Source organism: Mirounga leonina, unplaced genomic scaffold (assembly GCF_011800145.1).
Source record: "Mirounga leonina isolate KUSES-001 unplaced genomic scaffold, KU_Mleo_1.0 Mir_128, whole genome shotgun sequence".
Taxonomy (NCBI): Eukaryota; Metazoa; Chordata; class Mammalia; order Carnivora; family Phocidae; genus Mirounga; species Mirounga leonina.
The window spans coordinates 5,780,915-5,797,998 of record NW_023270320.1 but is presented as its reverse complement, the minus strand read 5'-3'; the positions used below and the strand labels follow the sequence as shown (position 1 = coordinate 5,797,998).

At 46.7% G+C, this 17,084-nt stretch overlaps 1 protein-coding gene across 3 annotated transcripts in view; it reads left to right on the top strand.

The window, feature by feature from the left end:
• Nucleotides 1-13,210: 13,210 nt before the first annotated feature.
• PLEKHA2 (pleckstrin homology domain containing A2) overlaps nucleotides 13,211-17,084 on the top strand; it is a 58,330-nt gene continuing 54,456 nt past the window's right edge. The window contains exons 1-2 of one of the 3 annotated variants that reach the window (XM_035003992.1): nucleotides 13,211-13,421; nucleotides 13,770-13,865. The gene's annotated coding sequence lies outside the window, so the exon portion shown is untranslated. Of the gene's footprint in view, nucleotides 13,422-13,769; nucleotides 13,866-14,595; nucleotides 14,957-17,084 lie in introns of those variants that run through there. The other 2 variants (XM_035003993.1, XM_035003994.1) reach the window with 2 other exon arrangements.

The following is a 17,084-nucleotide window of genomic DNA, read 5'->3' as shown; positions in this document are numbered from 1 at the left end:
TGTGCACCCTGTCCTAGGAGAGTGACTCTGGAATGCCAGGTGAGGTTCTGGAGTTTCTCCGAGTATCAAAAGTGTGCTTTTTAAGGAGGGCAGAAAAATGGACGGAAGCCACCATATACCCCAATAGCGGAGGAGATGCACATGGGGGAAGCTCTGTCATAGGGATTGTAGCCGGGGAGGTAGAAGAGCGATGAAGCGTCGCTTTTCATATCACAACTAAGAACTAATTGTTAGTTCACCACAAATTAAATGCTGCCAGCCACAGTCTGTGAAAGTGTGCTTAACCAGCATGTGGGCTTTGTAAGTAGCGATGCCTTTGTTCAGCGAGGGTCAAGAGGGATATGTTGCACCCCAAGTGATTTTTAAAAATAGATAGTATCTATTTAAGCACAAAACTGTCATAATATTTTTTTAGCTTAACATTTTTCTTCTTAGTTAAATGTTTTATTTTGAGATAATTGTGGATTCACATGCAGTTGTAAGGAATAGTTCAGAGAGATCCAGTTTCCCCTCGTGGTAGCATCTTGCAAACCACGGTCCGCTAACACAACCAGAATATTGACACTGATAGCGAGCGCCAAGAGTAAGATTTCCATCAGCACAAGCTCCAAGCCCCCTGCCCTTTTATAGCCACACCCACCTCCCTCCTACCCCACACCCTTCTTAACCTTGACAATCATTTACTGGTTCACCGTTTCTATAGTGTCATCATTTCTTTTTTTTTTTTTTAGATTTTTTTTTTTTTAATTTATTTATTTGACAGAGAGAGACACAGCAAGAGAGGGAACACAAGCAGGGGGAGTGGGAGAAGGAGAAGCAGGCTTCCTGCGGAGCAGGGAGCCCGATGCGGGGCTTGATCCCAGGACCCCGGGATCAGGACCTGAGCCGAAGGCAGACGTTTAACGACTGAGCCACCTGGGCGCCCCTTTTTCTTTTTTTTTTTAAACTGAAGATTTTATTTATTTATTTGAGAGAGAGAGAGAGCGAGAGCAGAGCGGGCGGCAGAGGCAGAGGGAGAGGGAGGAGCAGACTCCCTGCTGAGCAGGGATCCCTATGCGGGGCTTGATCCCAGGATCCCGAGATCATGACCTGAGCAGAAGGCAGATGCTTAACTGACTGAGCTGCACCCAGGTGCCCCTCATGTCTTCTCTCTCTAGGATGAATGCCCAAGAGTGCAATTACTGGATCATTTGATAGTCCCATGTTTACATTTTAAAGAAACTGTCAAACTGTTTTCTAGAAGAGCTGTAACATTTTACATTTCCACCAGCAATGTATCATGATCCAGTTTCTCTTCCTCCTCACCAGCATATGACATTGTGGCTATTTTTTATTTTAGCCATTCTGATAGGTGTGTAGTGATATCTCATTGTGTACAATTTTTTGTATCTTTTGTATCTTTTTTGTATTTTTTCCATTTTTATTGAGGCATAATTGACATATAACATTGTATTAAAGTGTACAATATAGGGGTGCTTGGGTGTCTCCGTGGGTTAAGTGCTTGTCTGATTCTTGGTTTTGGCTCAGGTCATGATCTCAGGGTCCTGGGATGGAGTGCTGCACTGGGCTCCAGGCTCAGTGGGGAGTCTGCTTGAGATTCTCCCCCTCTCCCAATGCCCCTCCCCCCACACCCTGCTTGCAGGCATGCGTGCTCTCTCTCTCTAAAAAAATAAAAATAAAAAATTTATTTATTTTTTCTTTTTTTAAAGGTTTTATTTATTTATTTGACAGAGAGAGACACAGCGAGAGAGGGAACACAAGCAGGGGGAGTGGGAGAGGGAGAAGCAGGCTTCCTGCTGAACAGGGAGCCCGATGCGGGGCTCGATCCCAGGGCCCTGAGATCATGACCTGAGTTGAAGGCAGACACTTAACGACTGAGCCACCCAGGCACCCCCAAAATAAAAAATTTAAAGTATAATATAATGATCAAATAAATTGATCAATATAATGATCAAATCAATATATATTGCAAAATAGTCACCACAATAAATTTAGTTAACATCCATCTCCTCACATAGCTATAAATCATTTTCTGTGATGAGAACTTTTAAGATCTCTTCTGGCAACTTTCAAATATTTATACGGTGTTGTTAGCTGTAGTCACCATGCTATACATTATATTCCCAGAACTTAGTTATTTTGTAACTGGAAGTTTGTACCTTTTGACCACCTTTACCTATTTCCTGCTTACCCCTCTTACTCTGCCTCTGGCAACCACCGATCTGTTTTCTGTTTCTATGTTGTTTGGTTTTAGATTCCACATATCAATAAGATCATACAGTATTTGTCTTTCTCTCTGACTTACTTCACTTAGCATAATGCCCCCGAGATCCATTCATGTTGTCACGAATGTCAGGATTTCCTTCTTTTTTATGTCTGAGTAATATTCTTTTTTTTTTTTTTTAAGATTTTATTTATTTATTTGACAGAGAGAGAATGAGAGAGAGAGCACATGAGAGTGGGGAGGGTCAGAGGGAGAAGCAGACTCCCTTGCCGAGCAGGGAGCCTGATGCGGGACTCGATCCAGGGACTCCAGGATCATGACCTGAGCTGAAGGCAGTCGCTTAACCAACTGAGCCACCCAGGCGCCCCTGTCTGAGTAATATTCTGTGTGTATGTGTGTGTGTGTGTGTACATACATTATATTTTCTTTTCTTTTTTTTTTTTTTAAAGATTTTATTTATTTATTAGAGAGCGAGCGAGAGAGAAACAGCATGAGAGAGGAGAGGGTCAGAGGGAGAAGCAGGCTCCCCGCTGAGCCGGGAGTCCGATGTGGGACTCGATCCCAGAATCCTGGGATCATGACCTGAGCCGAAGGCAGTTGCTTAACCAACTGAGCCACCCAGGCGCCCCATACATTATATTTTCTTATGGAATAGCTCATGCAGATAACTCTTTGAGGTAGTGATTTTGCTTCCCTTGGCTATATACCCAGAAGTGGAATTGCTGGATCATATAGTAGTTCTATTTTTAATTTTTTGAGGAAACTCCATACTATTTTTCATAGTGGCTGCCCCAATTTACATTCCCACTAACAGTGCACAAAGTTTCCCTTTGCCCACATCCTTGCTAACAATTGTTATCTTTTGTCTTTTTGATAATAGCCATTCTGACAGGTGTGAGGTGATTTCTCATTGTTTTGATTTGCATTTCCCTACTGATGAATGATGTTAAGCATATTTTCATATACCTCTTGGCTATTTGTATGTCTTTTTTTGAAAACTGTCTAATTTTTAATCAGATTTTTGGTTTTGCTACCGAGTTGTGTGAGTTCTTTATATATTTTGGATATTAGCTCTTTATCAAATATATGATTAGCAAATATGTTCTCACTTTCAGTAGGTTGCCTTTTCATTTTGTTGATGGTTTCCTTTGCTGTGCAGAAGATTTTTAGTTTGATGTAGTCCCATTTGCTTATTTTTGCTTTCGGTTGGAGTCAAATCTAAAAGCGTCATTGCCAAGAGTGGTGCCAAGGAGCTTACCTATTATGTTTTCTTCTAGAAGTTTTATGGTTTCAGGTCTTCAGTATTTTTAATTTCTACAATTTTATTTTCACCAACTTTTTATTTGTAAAATCTTTTGTATGGGCATTAAATATTGTTTTTAAATTTTTATTACTAAACAAAAGATATATAATGCACATGATATAATTTTTTTTTAAGATTTTTTATTTTTTTTTATTAGAGAGAGAGAGAGTACAAGCAGGGGGAGCAGCGGGTAGAGGGAGAGGGAGAAGCAGGCTCCCCGCTCAGCAGGGAGCCCGACCTGGGGCTCGATCCCAGGACCCTGGAATCATGACCTGGCCGAAGGCAGCCGCTTAACTGACTGAGCCACCCAGGCGCCCCCACATGATATAATATTTTAAAAAGGTAAAAGAGTATAAGTGAGTCCTGTCTTCTCTTACTACCGCCCTCGGAGGTGGTCTCCTCCCCACAGGCCACCACTCCTACCCACAAAACCACATGGAACTTCCTACCCAAAATAAAGGCACCAATCACTGTTCAACCACTTTTTCCTATCCCAAGGTCATCACTAGAAATGACAAAGATTGTCTTGAGCACATATAACCTCTGGGAATTCTTTTATTTCCCCTCCTTTGTTGTCAGCTAATCCATTTACAGACGTAGGAATGAACCGAATAAAATAACTTCCTCCTCCATCCCGCCCCTCCTCCATCTCTAATATCATCTCCATTCCCCAGCTGTTTCTAGTCTTGTGAGGACAAGGAAACCACATAACTGGACTTTGGATATTAGATATTCAATCAGAATCAGTAAGCAAGGCTAAGAAAGGCTCTCCTTAATGAAGGACTTTGGCTACACAGTGGGCCTTTCCCTCTTGCCTTCTGTGTTTGGAATTCCATTCCAGAGATTCAAGTTGCCAAAAGGGTGACCTCCAGATCAGTGTCACAATCCCTATATGTCTTTTCAGCAAGCCAGGACTGTGACATCTTTTGACATCAGATGCTGGAGGGTGCATGTGGCTATTTATCCAATTAGAACGTTCAGAGCATCATTAAGGATTAGGTGTAAGGATAAATTTAGGTCGTTATTGTTTAATTACTAAAAGACGTTAGCCTGGACTAGGCTTAATTCTCCAGTCTAGTGCTACACTTAATTTTAATATAGTTTGATAGACATGTGGAGTCATCATACAAATTATGATGAAATTTGAAAGAAGATTCCTGAGCTAATTACCTGTTTCCAATGAATCATAATGAGTTTCACTAGATCTCAGGGTTCATGTTGGTAATCAGGTTCTGTATATCTTTTCCAGTGGCAGGAATTTTAATTTGAATGGAAACAAATAGGCTAAAATTTTTTTTTTTAAGATTTTATTTATTTATTTGACAGAGAGAATGAGATAGAGAGAGAGAGCATGAGAGTGGGGAGGGTCAGAAGGAGGAGCAGACTCCCCGCCAAGCAGGGAGCCCGATGCAAGACACTATCCAGGGACTCCAGGATCATGACCTGAGCCGAAGGCAGTCGCTTAACCAACTGAGCCACCCAGGCACCCAAATTTTTTGAAAAATATATTCACCGACTGACAATTTGTGGTTAAAGTTCTATGTTTTGTTTTATTTTTTAAATCACAAAGTAGCTATGAGCTCTCTGAGGTACTTTCAAATTAAAATCTATTTACTTTTTTTTTTTAAGATTTTTTTTTTTTGACAGAGAGAGAGACAGCGAGAGAGGGAACACAAGCAGGGGGAGTGGGAGAGGGAGAAGCAGGCTTCCCACTGAGCAGGGAGCCTGATGCAGGGCTGGATCCCAGGAACCTGGGATCATGACCCAAGCCGAAGGCAGACGCTCAACGACTGAGCCACCCAGGCGCCCCTAAAATCTATTTACTTTTAAAACTACCTTTTTTTTCTAATCACAAAATACTATGGGCTTATTAAAGAATACTTGGAAAATTCAGAAATATAAAAATTTTAAAGAATCACCTGTAAACCTAATTCAGATAGTTACAGGTAACATTTTTAAGCATATCCTTGCAAAACTGAATGTTTTTATTATTAAACACACACACACATTGATTATCTCTTGTGGGGGAAAGCAGTGTTTGGGGCACATGAGTAGAAGAAATACTTGTTCAGTCTTACTCTTTTGCACCTTTTGATCTTTGTACTGTGTGTATATTTCCTATTAACAAAATAATGGAAGGACATACATCTATGTCCAAATATCCTTTGTGCTTTTTGGTTGTTTTGTAATAATCAGCTTGGGTTGGGGCACCTGGGTGGCTCAGTCAGTTAAGCGTGTGCCTTCAGCTCAGGTCATGATCCCAGGGTCCTGGGATCATGCCCCTCATCGGGCTCCAGCCCCTCATCGGGCTCCCTGCTCATCAGGGGCCTGATTCTCCCTCCCCCACTCCCCCTGCTTGTGTTCCCTCTCTCGCTGTGTCTCTGTCAAATAAATAAAATCTTTAAAAAAAAAAAATCAGCTTGGGTTAAGAACCACTGATATCAAAGTCAGCCTACTTCACTGACTACCACAGGCATCTCTTGGAATAAAATGGACAGAGTTTATTGCAGTTAATGACTTTGACTATATTCACCCACAAGTACTTCCTAACAGCAGCGCCCTCCCCCACCCCCCAGGCTCATTGCTGAGGAAATGAATTATGTAACTAGTCTAAGCAGCTCCAAAGTTAACTATAGTGCTAAAATATGGTCATGGATTCAAAGCTAAGGTATCTATTCATTCTCTCTCGCTGATTCCGCAGGCCCAGTCCTTCCCATATAATCACAGGGCATCACTGGGGATGCAGGAATCCAAGCAGTGAACTGCACTTATTCAAACTGACGGAAAAACAATGCCATCAGCATGAATCAATAGGAATGGTGCATTTGGCCAGCAGACTGTTATTTCTGGGGACAGGATGTGCACTCAGTTTTGACGTTTATTCGTGTCAGATTTAGCTGTATAGCAAGATTTTCCAAACTTTGTTACTAGGAAATAATTTTTTGGTATGTGTATGTATGCAATGCATGTATATATGTATGTGTACATATGTGTATAAAAAATACTACAGCCTGGGTGGCTTAAACAACAGAGATGTATTTTCTCACAGTTCTGGAGGCTGGAGTCCGACATCAGTTTGCATGTCAGGTTCTGGGGACAGCTCTCCTCCTGGCTTGCATGCAGGTGGCCACCTTCTTGCTGGTCATTCACGTGGCCTTTCCTTAGTGCACACAGAGAGAGGGAAAGATCTCTTCCTCTTCTTATAAGGTGACCAATCCTATCGGACTTGGGCCTCACCGTGGGACCTCATTTAACCTTAATTACCTCCTAGAAGCCTCCAAACGCAGTCACATTGTTAGGTCTTCAATATATGATTTTTTGGTTGGGGGGCATCATTCAGCATATATATATATTATATATACATATATGTATATATATTCATACTTTACAAGTTTGATTCTATATACAAACTTTCAAATGTTCCACCAAAGTTTTATCTTTTTTGATTTTACCTTATTATGGTCCCTTACTGCTGCTTCCCCCATCGTATAAACAGAAATTGCTAGTTCTCTTCCACTCCCCATTTTTCCTATTCTCCAGGTTCTGAGAGTTTGAGCTAAGAGATAACCTTGGGTGTTGGGCAGGGTCACTGAACGAGGATTCAGGTGGATTCATCTCATGCCTGGCCATGTGATGCTGAGATTGTATCTCTCTCCTTAAAACCTAAATTCTTCCATCTGTAAAAGGAGATTAATAATCTCTAATCCTGTGAAAGTTGGAAAAGAAGGAATAGTTAATAATTTACCATGTAATGTTAGCTCTTTGTAATAAAAGTTTCAAAATGAAATGCAAAGATCTTAATCCAAAGGTATCATGCTGTTTGGTTTTTTTTATGTTTAACAATCTCAGCACTTCCCAAGTGCCTTGGAAACGTTAACTCACTCAATCTCAGTGACAATGGTATGAGATAGGTTATCTGTTATCACCACCTTCCCCATTTTATGGAAACACAGAGAAGTAAAATAACTGGTCCATGGCTATGCAGCGAATTAATGATTCAGGAGGCAAATCCTGAGAACTTGGTGCTAGAGTCCAGTTACCAAGCAGTCCCTATGCAATCACTGTGAATTGTGTCACTTCCTTGCTCAAAAACCTTCAGGGGCTCTTGGAGCCTAAAATAATGAATACAACTCATTAGTTTAGCAGTACAGACCCCCCAGCGACCTTTCTTTCCCATTTTGTTCCCCATGACAATCCTTCATCTACCCTCCCGGGCTCCAACTGAACTGGATAGGCCACACTTCCCCGAAGGGATCCCATGCATTCCTGCCTCTATGCTTTGTCCTTGATGTGGTCTTTATCGGGAGGCCACCTGTTCTCACCCCCTCTCCACCTTCTATATCTTACCTTTCCTGCAAGGTCCTCCCAAAGTGCCATCTCTTTTACACATTTTCTCCCACATCTCTCAACCCGAGCTGGTTTGATTTTCCCACAAAATCGTATCTCTGTTCATCAATCTGTGTATATGAGTTTCTGGCTTTCACGATAGTTATCTTTATATATGTTATACTGTCTCCCTGTATATTCTCTCCATATTTCTGTATATGTTATATTCCCTCCCAGACTCAAGGATGAGTTCTTTGAGGGCTGCAATATGCTTTTGAATAGAGCTTTAAAAAAAATTTTTTTTTTAAAGATTTTATTTATTTATTTGACAGAGAGAGATACAGCGAGAGAGGGAACACAAGCAGGGGGAGGAGTGGGAGAGGGAGAAGCAGGCTTCCCGCTGAGCAGGGAGCCCGATGTGGGGCTCGATCCCAGGACCCTGGGATCATGACCTGAGCCGAAGGCAGACGCTTAACGACTGAGCCACCCAGGCGCCCCTAAAAATTTTTTTTAATTAAAAATTTACCATTATTGTTTTTTGACAACCAGATGTAGGTATGCTTATTGCAAAAGAGTAAACATTACAGAAATACATCTTTTAGAAAGTGAGATACACCATTATAACCCCTCCTTCCCCACCCTAAGAGAACTGTGGACAGTTTGGAATGTAGTCTTCTACTCTTTTTTTCATGTAAGAAACGTGTATAATTTTTATTTACAGAAATAGCATTATACTATACAGACAGCTCTGTGCCTTTTTTCCACTTAAAACATTTAGTATTTTTCATATTTTGTATAAAGAGAGATATGTCATTCTTTTTTAACCGTTGCATGCCATAGGAATGTATGGAAGTACCCGTATTTACCTATTCAATGCTGGGCTGCTGAGCGTGAGGGTGATTTCCAATTTGTGACATTATGAACAACACTGTAGTTGGGCGCCTGGGTGGCTCAGTTGGTTAAGCAACTGCCTTCGGCTCAGGTTGTGATCCCGGGGTCCTGGGATCGAGTCCCACATCGGGCTCCCGGCTCAGCAGGGAGCCTGCTTCTCCCTCTGACCCTCTCCTCTCTCATGCTGTTTCTCTCTCGCTCGCTCTCTAATAAATAAATGGGTGAAATCTTTAAAAAAAAAAAAACACAAAAAACCCACAAAAAAACCACTGTAGTATGTGTGTATATATTCCATATGTATACGTTACATATGTGCACTCATACACATACTCCATATATACTGTATATGTCTCCGGGTGACTTTCTGGAGCACATATCCTTGGACATGAAATTGCCAGGTGAGATGAAACGGAGATTCTAAATGATGACAGTTATTGCAAATGTGGATGGGAAGGAGCCTTGTGTTATGTCGTTCTGTATCCTTCACAAACTCAGTGGTTAAGAGGGCAGGTTCTGGCATCAGGCTGCACCGGTTTGTACCTAGGCTTAGTCTGTATGCCTTCGTCATATTATCCATGAGAACATAATAGTATCTTGCTCCCAGTTGAGACTTAAGTGAGATAATTCATGTAAAACAATTAGCATTTAGCAAGTATCTGGATAATAAGTAAATGCAAGATACCTGGTGGGAGGAAAATGGTAATAGGTTCACATAATTGTTTGTTGAATGAATAGGAGTGAAGAGAACAACAGTAGTTTGAGCAATCTTTCTGGAAATGGATGGTACTTTGCTATGGAAACCGACAATAACTACATGAAATGACCAGCTACCATTAGAGGTGCAATGGCCTTGGAGAAAATTCTCTCTGTGTGAAATTAACTGGCCTGAACCAGGATCAACCAATGAGCTCTTGAGTCTCACACTTTCCCCAGTGGAACTAATGGGCCCTGGTTGCCGCCTGTACCTTATATAATGGGTATTTTTTTTTTTTTTAAGATTTTATTTATTTGACAGAGAGACACAGCGAGAGAGGGAACACAAGCAGGGGGAGTGGGAGAGGGAGAGGCAGGCTTCCAGCGGAGCAAGGAGCCCAATGTGGGGCTCGATCCCAGAACCCTGGGATCATGACCTGAGCCGAAGGCAGACGCTTAACGGCTGAGCCACCCAGGCGCCCCTATAATGGGTATCTTTAAGGACAGAGAATAATGCACTTGCCCAGAGGGTGCACTGGCTCCCCACTGAAGGTTATTAGGCCATCTGGTTATCCAGCCATTAATATTGAAAATAAATAGAAAGTGCATAAATAAATGGCTAGAGTATAGGCTACTGTTTAGATTCTTGGGTTCTGGGCTAGAAGTCTCCGTCTTCACGGAAAGGTTCCTATACCAATAGAAGATTCTGGGGGAAGTCAATCCTGGGTTCTAGAACCAAATCTTCCTCTAATTAGCTGGAAAACCTTGAGCAAATTGTTGAACGTCATCTTGAAGACACAATGAGGGGACTGAAATAGGTGATGTGAAAGGCTCCCCCCCCTTTTTTTTTAAGATTTTATTTATTTATTTGACAGAGAGAGAGCGAGAGCAGGAACACAAGCAGGGGGAGTGGGAGAGGGAGAAGCAGGCTTCCCACGGAGCAGGGAGCCTGATGTGGGGCTCGATCCCAGGACGCTGGGATCATGACCTGAGCCGAAGGCAGACGCTCAATGACTGAGCCACCCAGGCGCCCCAGGTTCTCCCCTTTTTAAAAAAGATTTATTTATTTATTTGAGAGAGAGAGAGAGAACATTCACGAGGGAGCACAGGAAGGAGGGGCAGAGGGAGAGAGAGAATCTCAAGAAAACTTCCTGCTGAGAGGAGCCGATGTGGGACTTGATCCCACGACCCTGAGATCATGACCTGAGCCGAAATCAAGAGTTGGATGCTCAACTAACTGAGCCACCCGGGCTCCCTGAAAGGTCCTTTTTTGGACATTTGTTTCCCCATAGGCGGTTACATTTTCAGACATCGAGGCTATTTATTGCACTGAAAAAAATGAATGCATAAAATCTGGTAATGGAAGTATTTTCAAAATGTCCAGGTCAAGAGGTAGCAAAGGGACTACACAGCAGGGAGCAGACTCAACTGACACCTGCTCTGTGGTGCCCACTACACGAAGGGATGGGGGGAGTCCACTCTGAGGAAGCACCCAGAAGTCTAGGGATAAGGGAATGGAATCAGGGCAGAAACTGTAGTCTAGCTGGAGCCAGGTCCTGGCCAGGGGCAAATGTGGTGGTAAATGCGGCTCCCCGTGAAATATGAGCATCACCCGAAGTGCACTGATGACTCTCTTCCTAGCCCAATGTGTTCTTGCCCCCCTCCAGTAAAATTGCACCCATTTTCTCAGGCCCATTTCAAAGTCCATCTCCTTTTTGATATAAGCTCCCCTCCACCTCTCCCTCCAGATGTCTTGTTCCTCTAAAGGCTGGCTATACTCATTCTCTGGGCTATTTTCACGGCATTTCCAAGAGGGATACAAGGCTGCCTCAACCTTCTAGTGACATTTGTATCCTCCTAATGGACCCAAGGCCTTTGGCTCCCCTTGCTTCCCAGGCATCCAATACAGTAGTGCTCAGAAAATATTTGTGGCTCCGTGAGTGAGTGACTCAGGCAGGCCCCATGGGGAGTAGAGTTTTATGGGTTTTAATCTGAACCATACCATGAAACCGGAGACTTTTACCTCATTGCTCATACTGGAAACTGTCAGTTCCAGTCAGATTTGCTTGGAGCTGGGTGGAATTTTGTTCCTTTTCACGATGAAAGCCATAATCTAATTTTTAAATTAAAACACATTTACATAACACCTACTTCATGTTCCACAATAATCTAAACACTACAAATGTTAACTCATTTACTTTTCATAACGACCCAGATAGAAACTGAGGCACAGAAATGTTGTCATTTGGGCAGAGATCAAAGCTAATGAGTGGCAGAGCTGGGATTCAAACGCAGTCCATCTGGTTCCAGAGAACACGCTCCTTAATATGCTACATCGCCTGAAACTTTTAAGTGGCAAAAATCTTCATGAGCAGAAAAAAACTGACATTGATGTATTTATTTAAGAGGAAAAAAAAATTTTTCCTGTGTCCCCCTTTCCTTCCTCATTTGAAGCAAATTGTTGTAGAGCAAAGAGCCTTTTTCACACCTGAGAGAACTGGTGGCTCAGTTTTGCTTTGGCAATCAAAATGGAAGAGGAAACTTGTGTGGTTTCATCACTGGGGTTTTCGGGGTGTGTGCTGTGCAGTGTGTCGTCCTGCTGCCCCCCTCCGTGCGCAAGGTCCCCGACTCCCAGGCTATGTTGCCTCAGGTCCTGGCGACTTTTTAGCGTGCCCTTCCCCTACAATAGTGGGATGTGGACCAGCCTTTCCATCACTCCCGCACAGCCAGTCCCTGTCCTAGAGCCTAAGGGTCTTCCTTTGTCCTCCTCTCCCTCAAAGCCTCAACGCATCTGCGTCAGAATCCCTAGACCCAGCCTCTCTCTCTCCGCCCTCCATCCCACGGGTGAATCCATTGTGCGTCCCTGTTTCCGAGGTTTCGTGCCTGACTTTATGTATATTTAAATGATCTCCCCACGTGGGAGGCCGGCGTCAGAACCCGACAGACCTGCCATTGATTAACTGTGGGACCCAGGGCAAATTACTTAACGTCTCTGAGTCTCGGTTTCCTCATCGTGAACGGGATTGATACCCGGACGGTTGCTGTGTGGCTCAAAGGAGATCATGCAGGGGCTGCCCCGACACGCAGCGATTTTCGTGGGTCCCCCTTGGCATTATTTACTTAATGTATGCTTGTCTGTTTCCCATTTTCTTCCAGCGCACCCTCCCGCTCCGAGGGCAGGAAAGGCGTCTTTACGTCACACTGAGAAAGTCCCTATACCCCTCGTTAGAACGTCCGGCGCCAGTGGGCTCTTCTGGCACATTCACGACAACCCCCGAGAATCGTCCCTTCTTCAGACCCCAACCCTAAACTTTCACCCTGCGGCCCTAGCAGGGCTAAGGGCTCACGATCCGAGGGAGGCCCGGCTGAAGTCGCTCGGTGGGGCTCTGGGAAGCAGAAACGGGGCTCAAGAGGGAGCCCGCGCTCCGACTGGCCTCCCTCGTTGCAGGACGCCCTCAGCCCCGGGCCCCTCTCCGGCTGCGCACACCTGCTGCCCGGGGCTCGGCGTCCGAGGCAGGCCTCCTCCGCGCGGCGGTCTCGGCGGCCCGGGTCCCACCTGCGCGGCCGCCGACGCCGGCGAGGTGGTCCCGGCCCGCGCCTGGCCCGCCGCCACCGCGGCAGCCTCCCGGGCGCCCCGCCCCCGCCTCCTCCGCGCAGCCCGCGGCGCCCGGCCGCGCCCCCTCCCACCCCGCGGCGCCCCGGCACCCCTCTCCTCCCCCGGCGGGCTCGGCGGAGCATTGTACTCACATCCGGGGCTGGGTTTTGCTTTAATGCGAAACGTAATTAACCCGGAAAAAAGAGCCGAGAGACAAGAGAGAAGGAGGGGTGGGGGTGAGGGGGAGAAGAGCGAGAGGAGCGGGAGGCCCCGAGAGTTTGGCAGCGAGATAAAGAAATCCCCCGAGAGCTGCGGCCCGGCCGGCCCGAGAGGCGCGTCCCCCCCCGATGTGACCCACCCTGCCCGAGCCCCGGCCACCGCACGGCGGGGTAAGTGGGGCGCCCTGCGGGCCGGGGCGCAGAGAGGCGTAGAGGGGCGCGCGGGGGCAGGCGAGGCTGGGGAGCAGGGGGAGCAGGGGAGCCCGGGCGGGGGCGCCCGGGGCGCGCAGGCGGGGCCGGGTGCGCCTGCCCTGGTGGCTGACGGCGAAGGGAAAGGTCGCCGCAGCCCCTGGGCGCCTCCTGTAGCCCCCGGGAAATCCCGGAGGGCAGCCCCTCCTCCAATCTTCTGGAGCGTCCGGGGCGGCCAAGGTCGCCACCGCCAGGGGTCGGGCTGCGGGGGTGGGGCCGCGGGAAGGGGGGGCGGGTGTTCTGCTGAGCTGCATTTTCTCACGTTTGCAGCGGCGAAACTTCTCTGCGGGTTCTGGCGCGGGAGCCACCGGCCTCGCAACGACTGCCCGGGCTGCGGGTAGGGGAGGAGAGCGGAGAGCGTCCCAGGCAAGTCCCTTGGGCTCGGATTGGGCCGTGGAGCCTCGTTTTTCTCTTCCCTGTTACCTTATTACGTACAGGCCTACAGTGCTCCCCTAGGGAGATCCGTTCCTTTCCCCTGGGTCCAGCGCGGACCCTCGGGCTTCTGGAACTCCAGGCTGTGGGGGGTGCCTTGAAGGAAAACTGTCCTACAACGCAGGTTCGGTGCCAGATTGGGAAAGCACCCTTGAGAGAGCTGTCTCTCGCTCTCACCAACTTCTTCCTCACCTTACACGCTTCCCTTTTCTGCTCGAGTCCTGAAGACTGTTACTTCATTAAAATAACAAAAAACCAAAAAATAAATTAACACAAAACAAAACAAAAAAGGGAGGAGGGAAGGGGCAGAAGAGGCCGTGCAGGAAGAAGTGTACAGGCACCTCCAGAGAGGAGGCGCGGCGGGGCCACCTCCACTTGGGCCTCGCACATCTCCTCCCCCAGGCCGGCCCTTCCCCACCCCCCTCACCCCCACCCCCCCAAGTCTTTCGCCTAAGGTTTCCTTCCTTCTTCGTGAGTTTGGGTTCTAGCTGAATGTTCCCCTTCTAACTCCTCCTGCTCCTCCTCTTTTCTTTCTTTAGGACTCCAAATGGGGTTTTCCAGAGGAGCGTGAGCAGCAGAAAAGAGGGAGGGGGAAAAGCCTCTACCAGGCCTCCAGCTGTGGCCCTTGGAGGCACCTCAGCCCGCTGAGAGGTGGTTGCACTTGGGCTGAAGTTCCAAAATTGTACTTATGTTCTTAATATATCTAAGTCAGTCCCCTTTCTCCTCCTTTCTGGAGCTTCATCCTTTTTCTTTGGTGGCACAGCCTTCAGAAACAGTGAAACCAAAGGTCTGGAAAGAATAGAAGGGCTTGTTTTCTGTTACACGGTTGCATTCAGTTGACATGTAATGGATAACAAGGATGTGAAAGGCAGTGTCCAAGGAAGGCCAGCCTCTGTCTTCAGGGAGTCCGATGGCAGTCACAGGCGGTCCACGAGTGCCTCCAACACAAAGTGGACTGCTAAAATAGAGATCCGGCATGCTTTGAGAAACCAGGGGAAGCTTTTTGGAAAGCATCATCCTTTCAGGTATTTGTCTTCTCCATGTGTGCGCCGGAACGCAATGACTTTTGCCATAGCAAAAGTCTACCTTGTAGTCTAGCCCCTATGGCCAGCGTGATGTAGGACATCTCCTAGGTGCTAGGCAGGTGTTTGTTGAATGAATGAATGAATGAATGAATGGCTGCAGGTACATGAATTGTTTGCACCTGTCCGGATGGAAGGGAAAAGAGCAGTGTGGCAGTACCTCAAGCCTGTAGAAATTCGATTCACTGCGCTGGTGCATGAAGATTTCCTCTGGATGTTGCCTTTAGACCTTTTTGGTGAGCCTTTTGTTGTAAGCCCCACTTTCTACAAAGTGTCTGTGGCGCCCCTGGTGGTATTTCAGCTAGTTGATGATGGGAGCCTTGCTCACCTCACAGGTGAGGGTGATCACCTAGGTACTGATTTGCAAACCACCTGCTCCTGGGTAGAGAGTTTGCAAGCCCTTCTTTTCCCTCTTGTTGGTGCTTTCTTCTCTCTTCTGTAAAATGAAGTAGGGCCTGCATGCCCCATCTTGTCACCTGGTGAGCTGGACCGTATTGGGATCTGCATTTTACTAAGGTTGAAATAAACCCTGAAGACATGCAGGTTTTGGTTGGTGTCTACCTATGGAGAAATTCTGCAAAAGCGGAAGGCAGAAGCATTAGCGCTATCAGTCAAATCCTCCCGAACAACCAGCTCTCCTGCTTGCTTGCTGGGTGTTTCCTCAAAGTGCTGGAAGGCTACGAAGCCCCAAACAGCAGGAGCACGGTCTTCACGGTGTGTATCAAGTGGCACTTCCCTGATTTCCCGTCGTCTTCATGAGGCAGGTGGACAGAGGGCTTGGAAAAGAGGGTCTGGGTGCTGGCACATTGGACTGCCCTGCCTCCTCTGTCTTTCTACCCTGAGCAGTTTGGGTTGCCTTACTTTCAGTTTTACATCTGTCTTAGTGAGCTGGATAGGACTCCTGCAATCTAATCTGTTAGGCTTTGGCAAGGAAGGAAGCAGAGCAAATATTATAGTGTGACAGCCTATGGGGAGAGAAGAATCCTAGCCCTGCCCAGTATAAGCCCATCACTGAGCCAGGGAATTGGACAGGGTGGGGAGATAGGGCGGCTGAGAGGTGGGAGGGATGGGGTCCCTTCCTTCCTGTTCTTAGGAGGCCTGTGGTTGGTGCATTGGGACTATAACTGGAAGACTCCATTGACCTTTGTTCCGAATCTTGGGTTGCTCTGCTTTCCCATCCCCTGGCCCTTGCTTTTAAACCCATCCAACCTTTTAGGCTTTATAATTTATCTCCTTTCCGCAGAGGACTGAAAGCTGAATTGAACTCTTTCACCATGGAGGTCGCAGCGCTGCTGAGGCCGGAGCTCCTGACACTGCCCAGTGTGGGGCCAAAGGCTCTCAGCTTTGGGCCTGTGGGGTGCCTTTCTGCCCTCAGAGGCTGGCGGCTGAGATAAAGAGGGTGGGACGCTAGGTCCGCTTGTCCTTACACTCTTGAGAAACACTATAGTTAAAGCGCAAAGGCCGGGATTCGCTGTGCCATCAGCTAGGACTTACAGTTGGCCAGCCACTTGCAAAGGGGCTCTCCCGCGTGGGGATGCTCCTGTGGGCAGAGCCGGAGGCAGTCCCGGACTCCCTTCCCTGGAGCCTGACCTGCGTGCCTGGCTTCTGTTCACTTTCAGGATAGCCCGGCCAACATGGAGTCCGGGGATCTCTTGGATTTTTTTTTTTTTTAAACCTCCTGGAGAATTTCAGAGATGTAAAATATGATGGTTCTTGGAGTAGAGGGAAGAGTAAGGGAAGTTTATGCCTTTCCTTGTGAGGGATCCCAGCCTCCCAACCTTTGCTTTTTGACATGTGCTTGTTGATACTGGAGCGGTAGAGACGTGCACGGCGTGCAGCTGCCTGCCCCGCAGTAAGCAGCTTTGCGGTGGTAATGATACTCACAGACTGCTTGCTAGGTGCTTCACACGAGCGCGCGCGCGCGCACACACACGCACACGTCGTAACAACATTTACCCTGTGCTTCCTCTTCACCAGAACTCCTGTTAAGCACTTTTCACACACTATTTCATTTCATCCTTGCAGCCCCCTTTGAAGTAGGTAAAGTGATTCTCTCCATTTTGCAAATGAG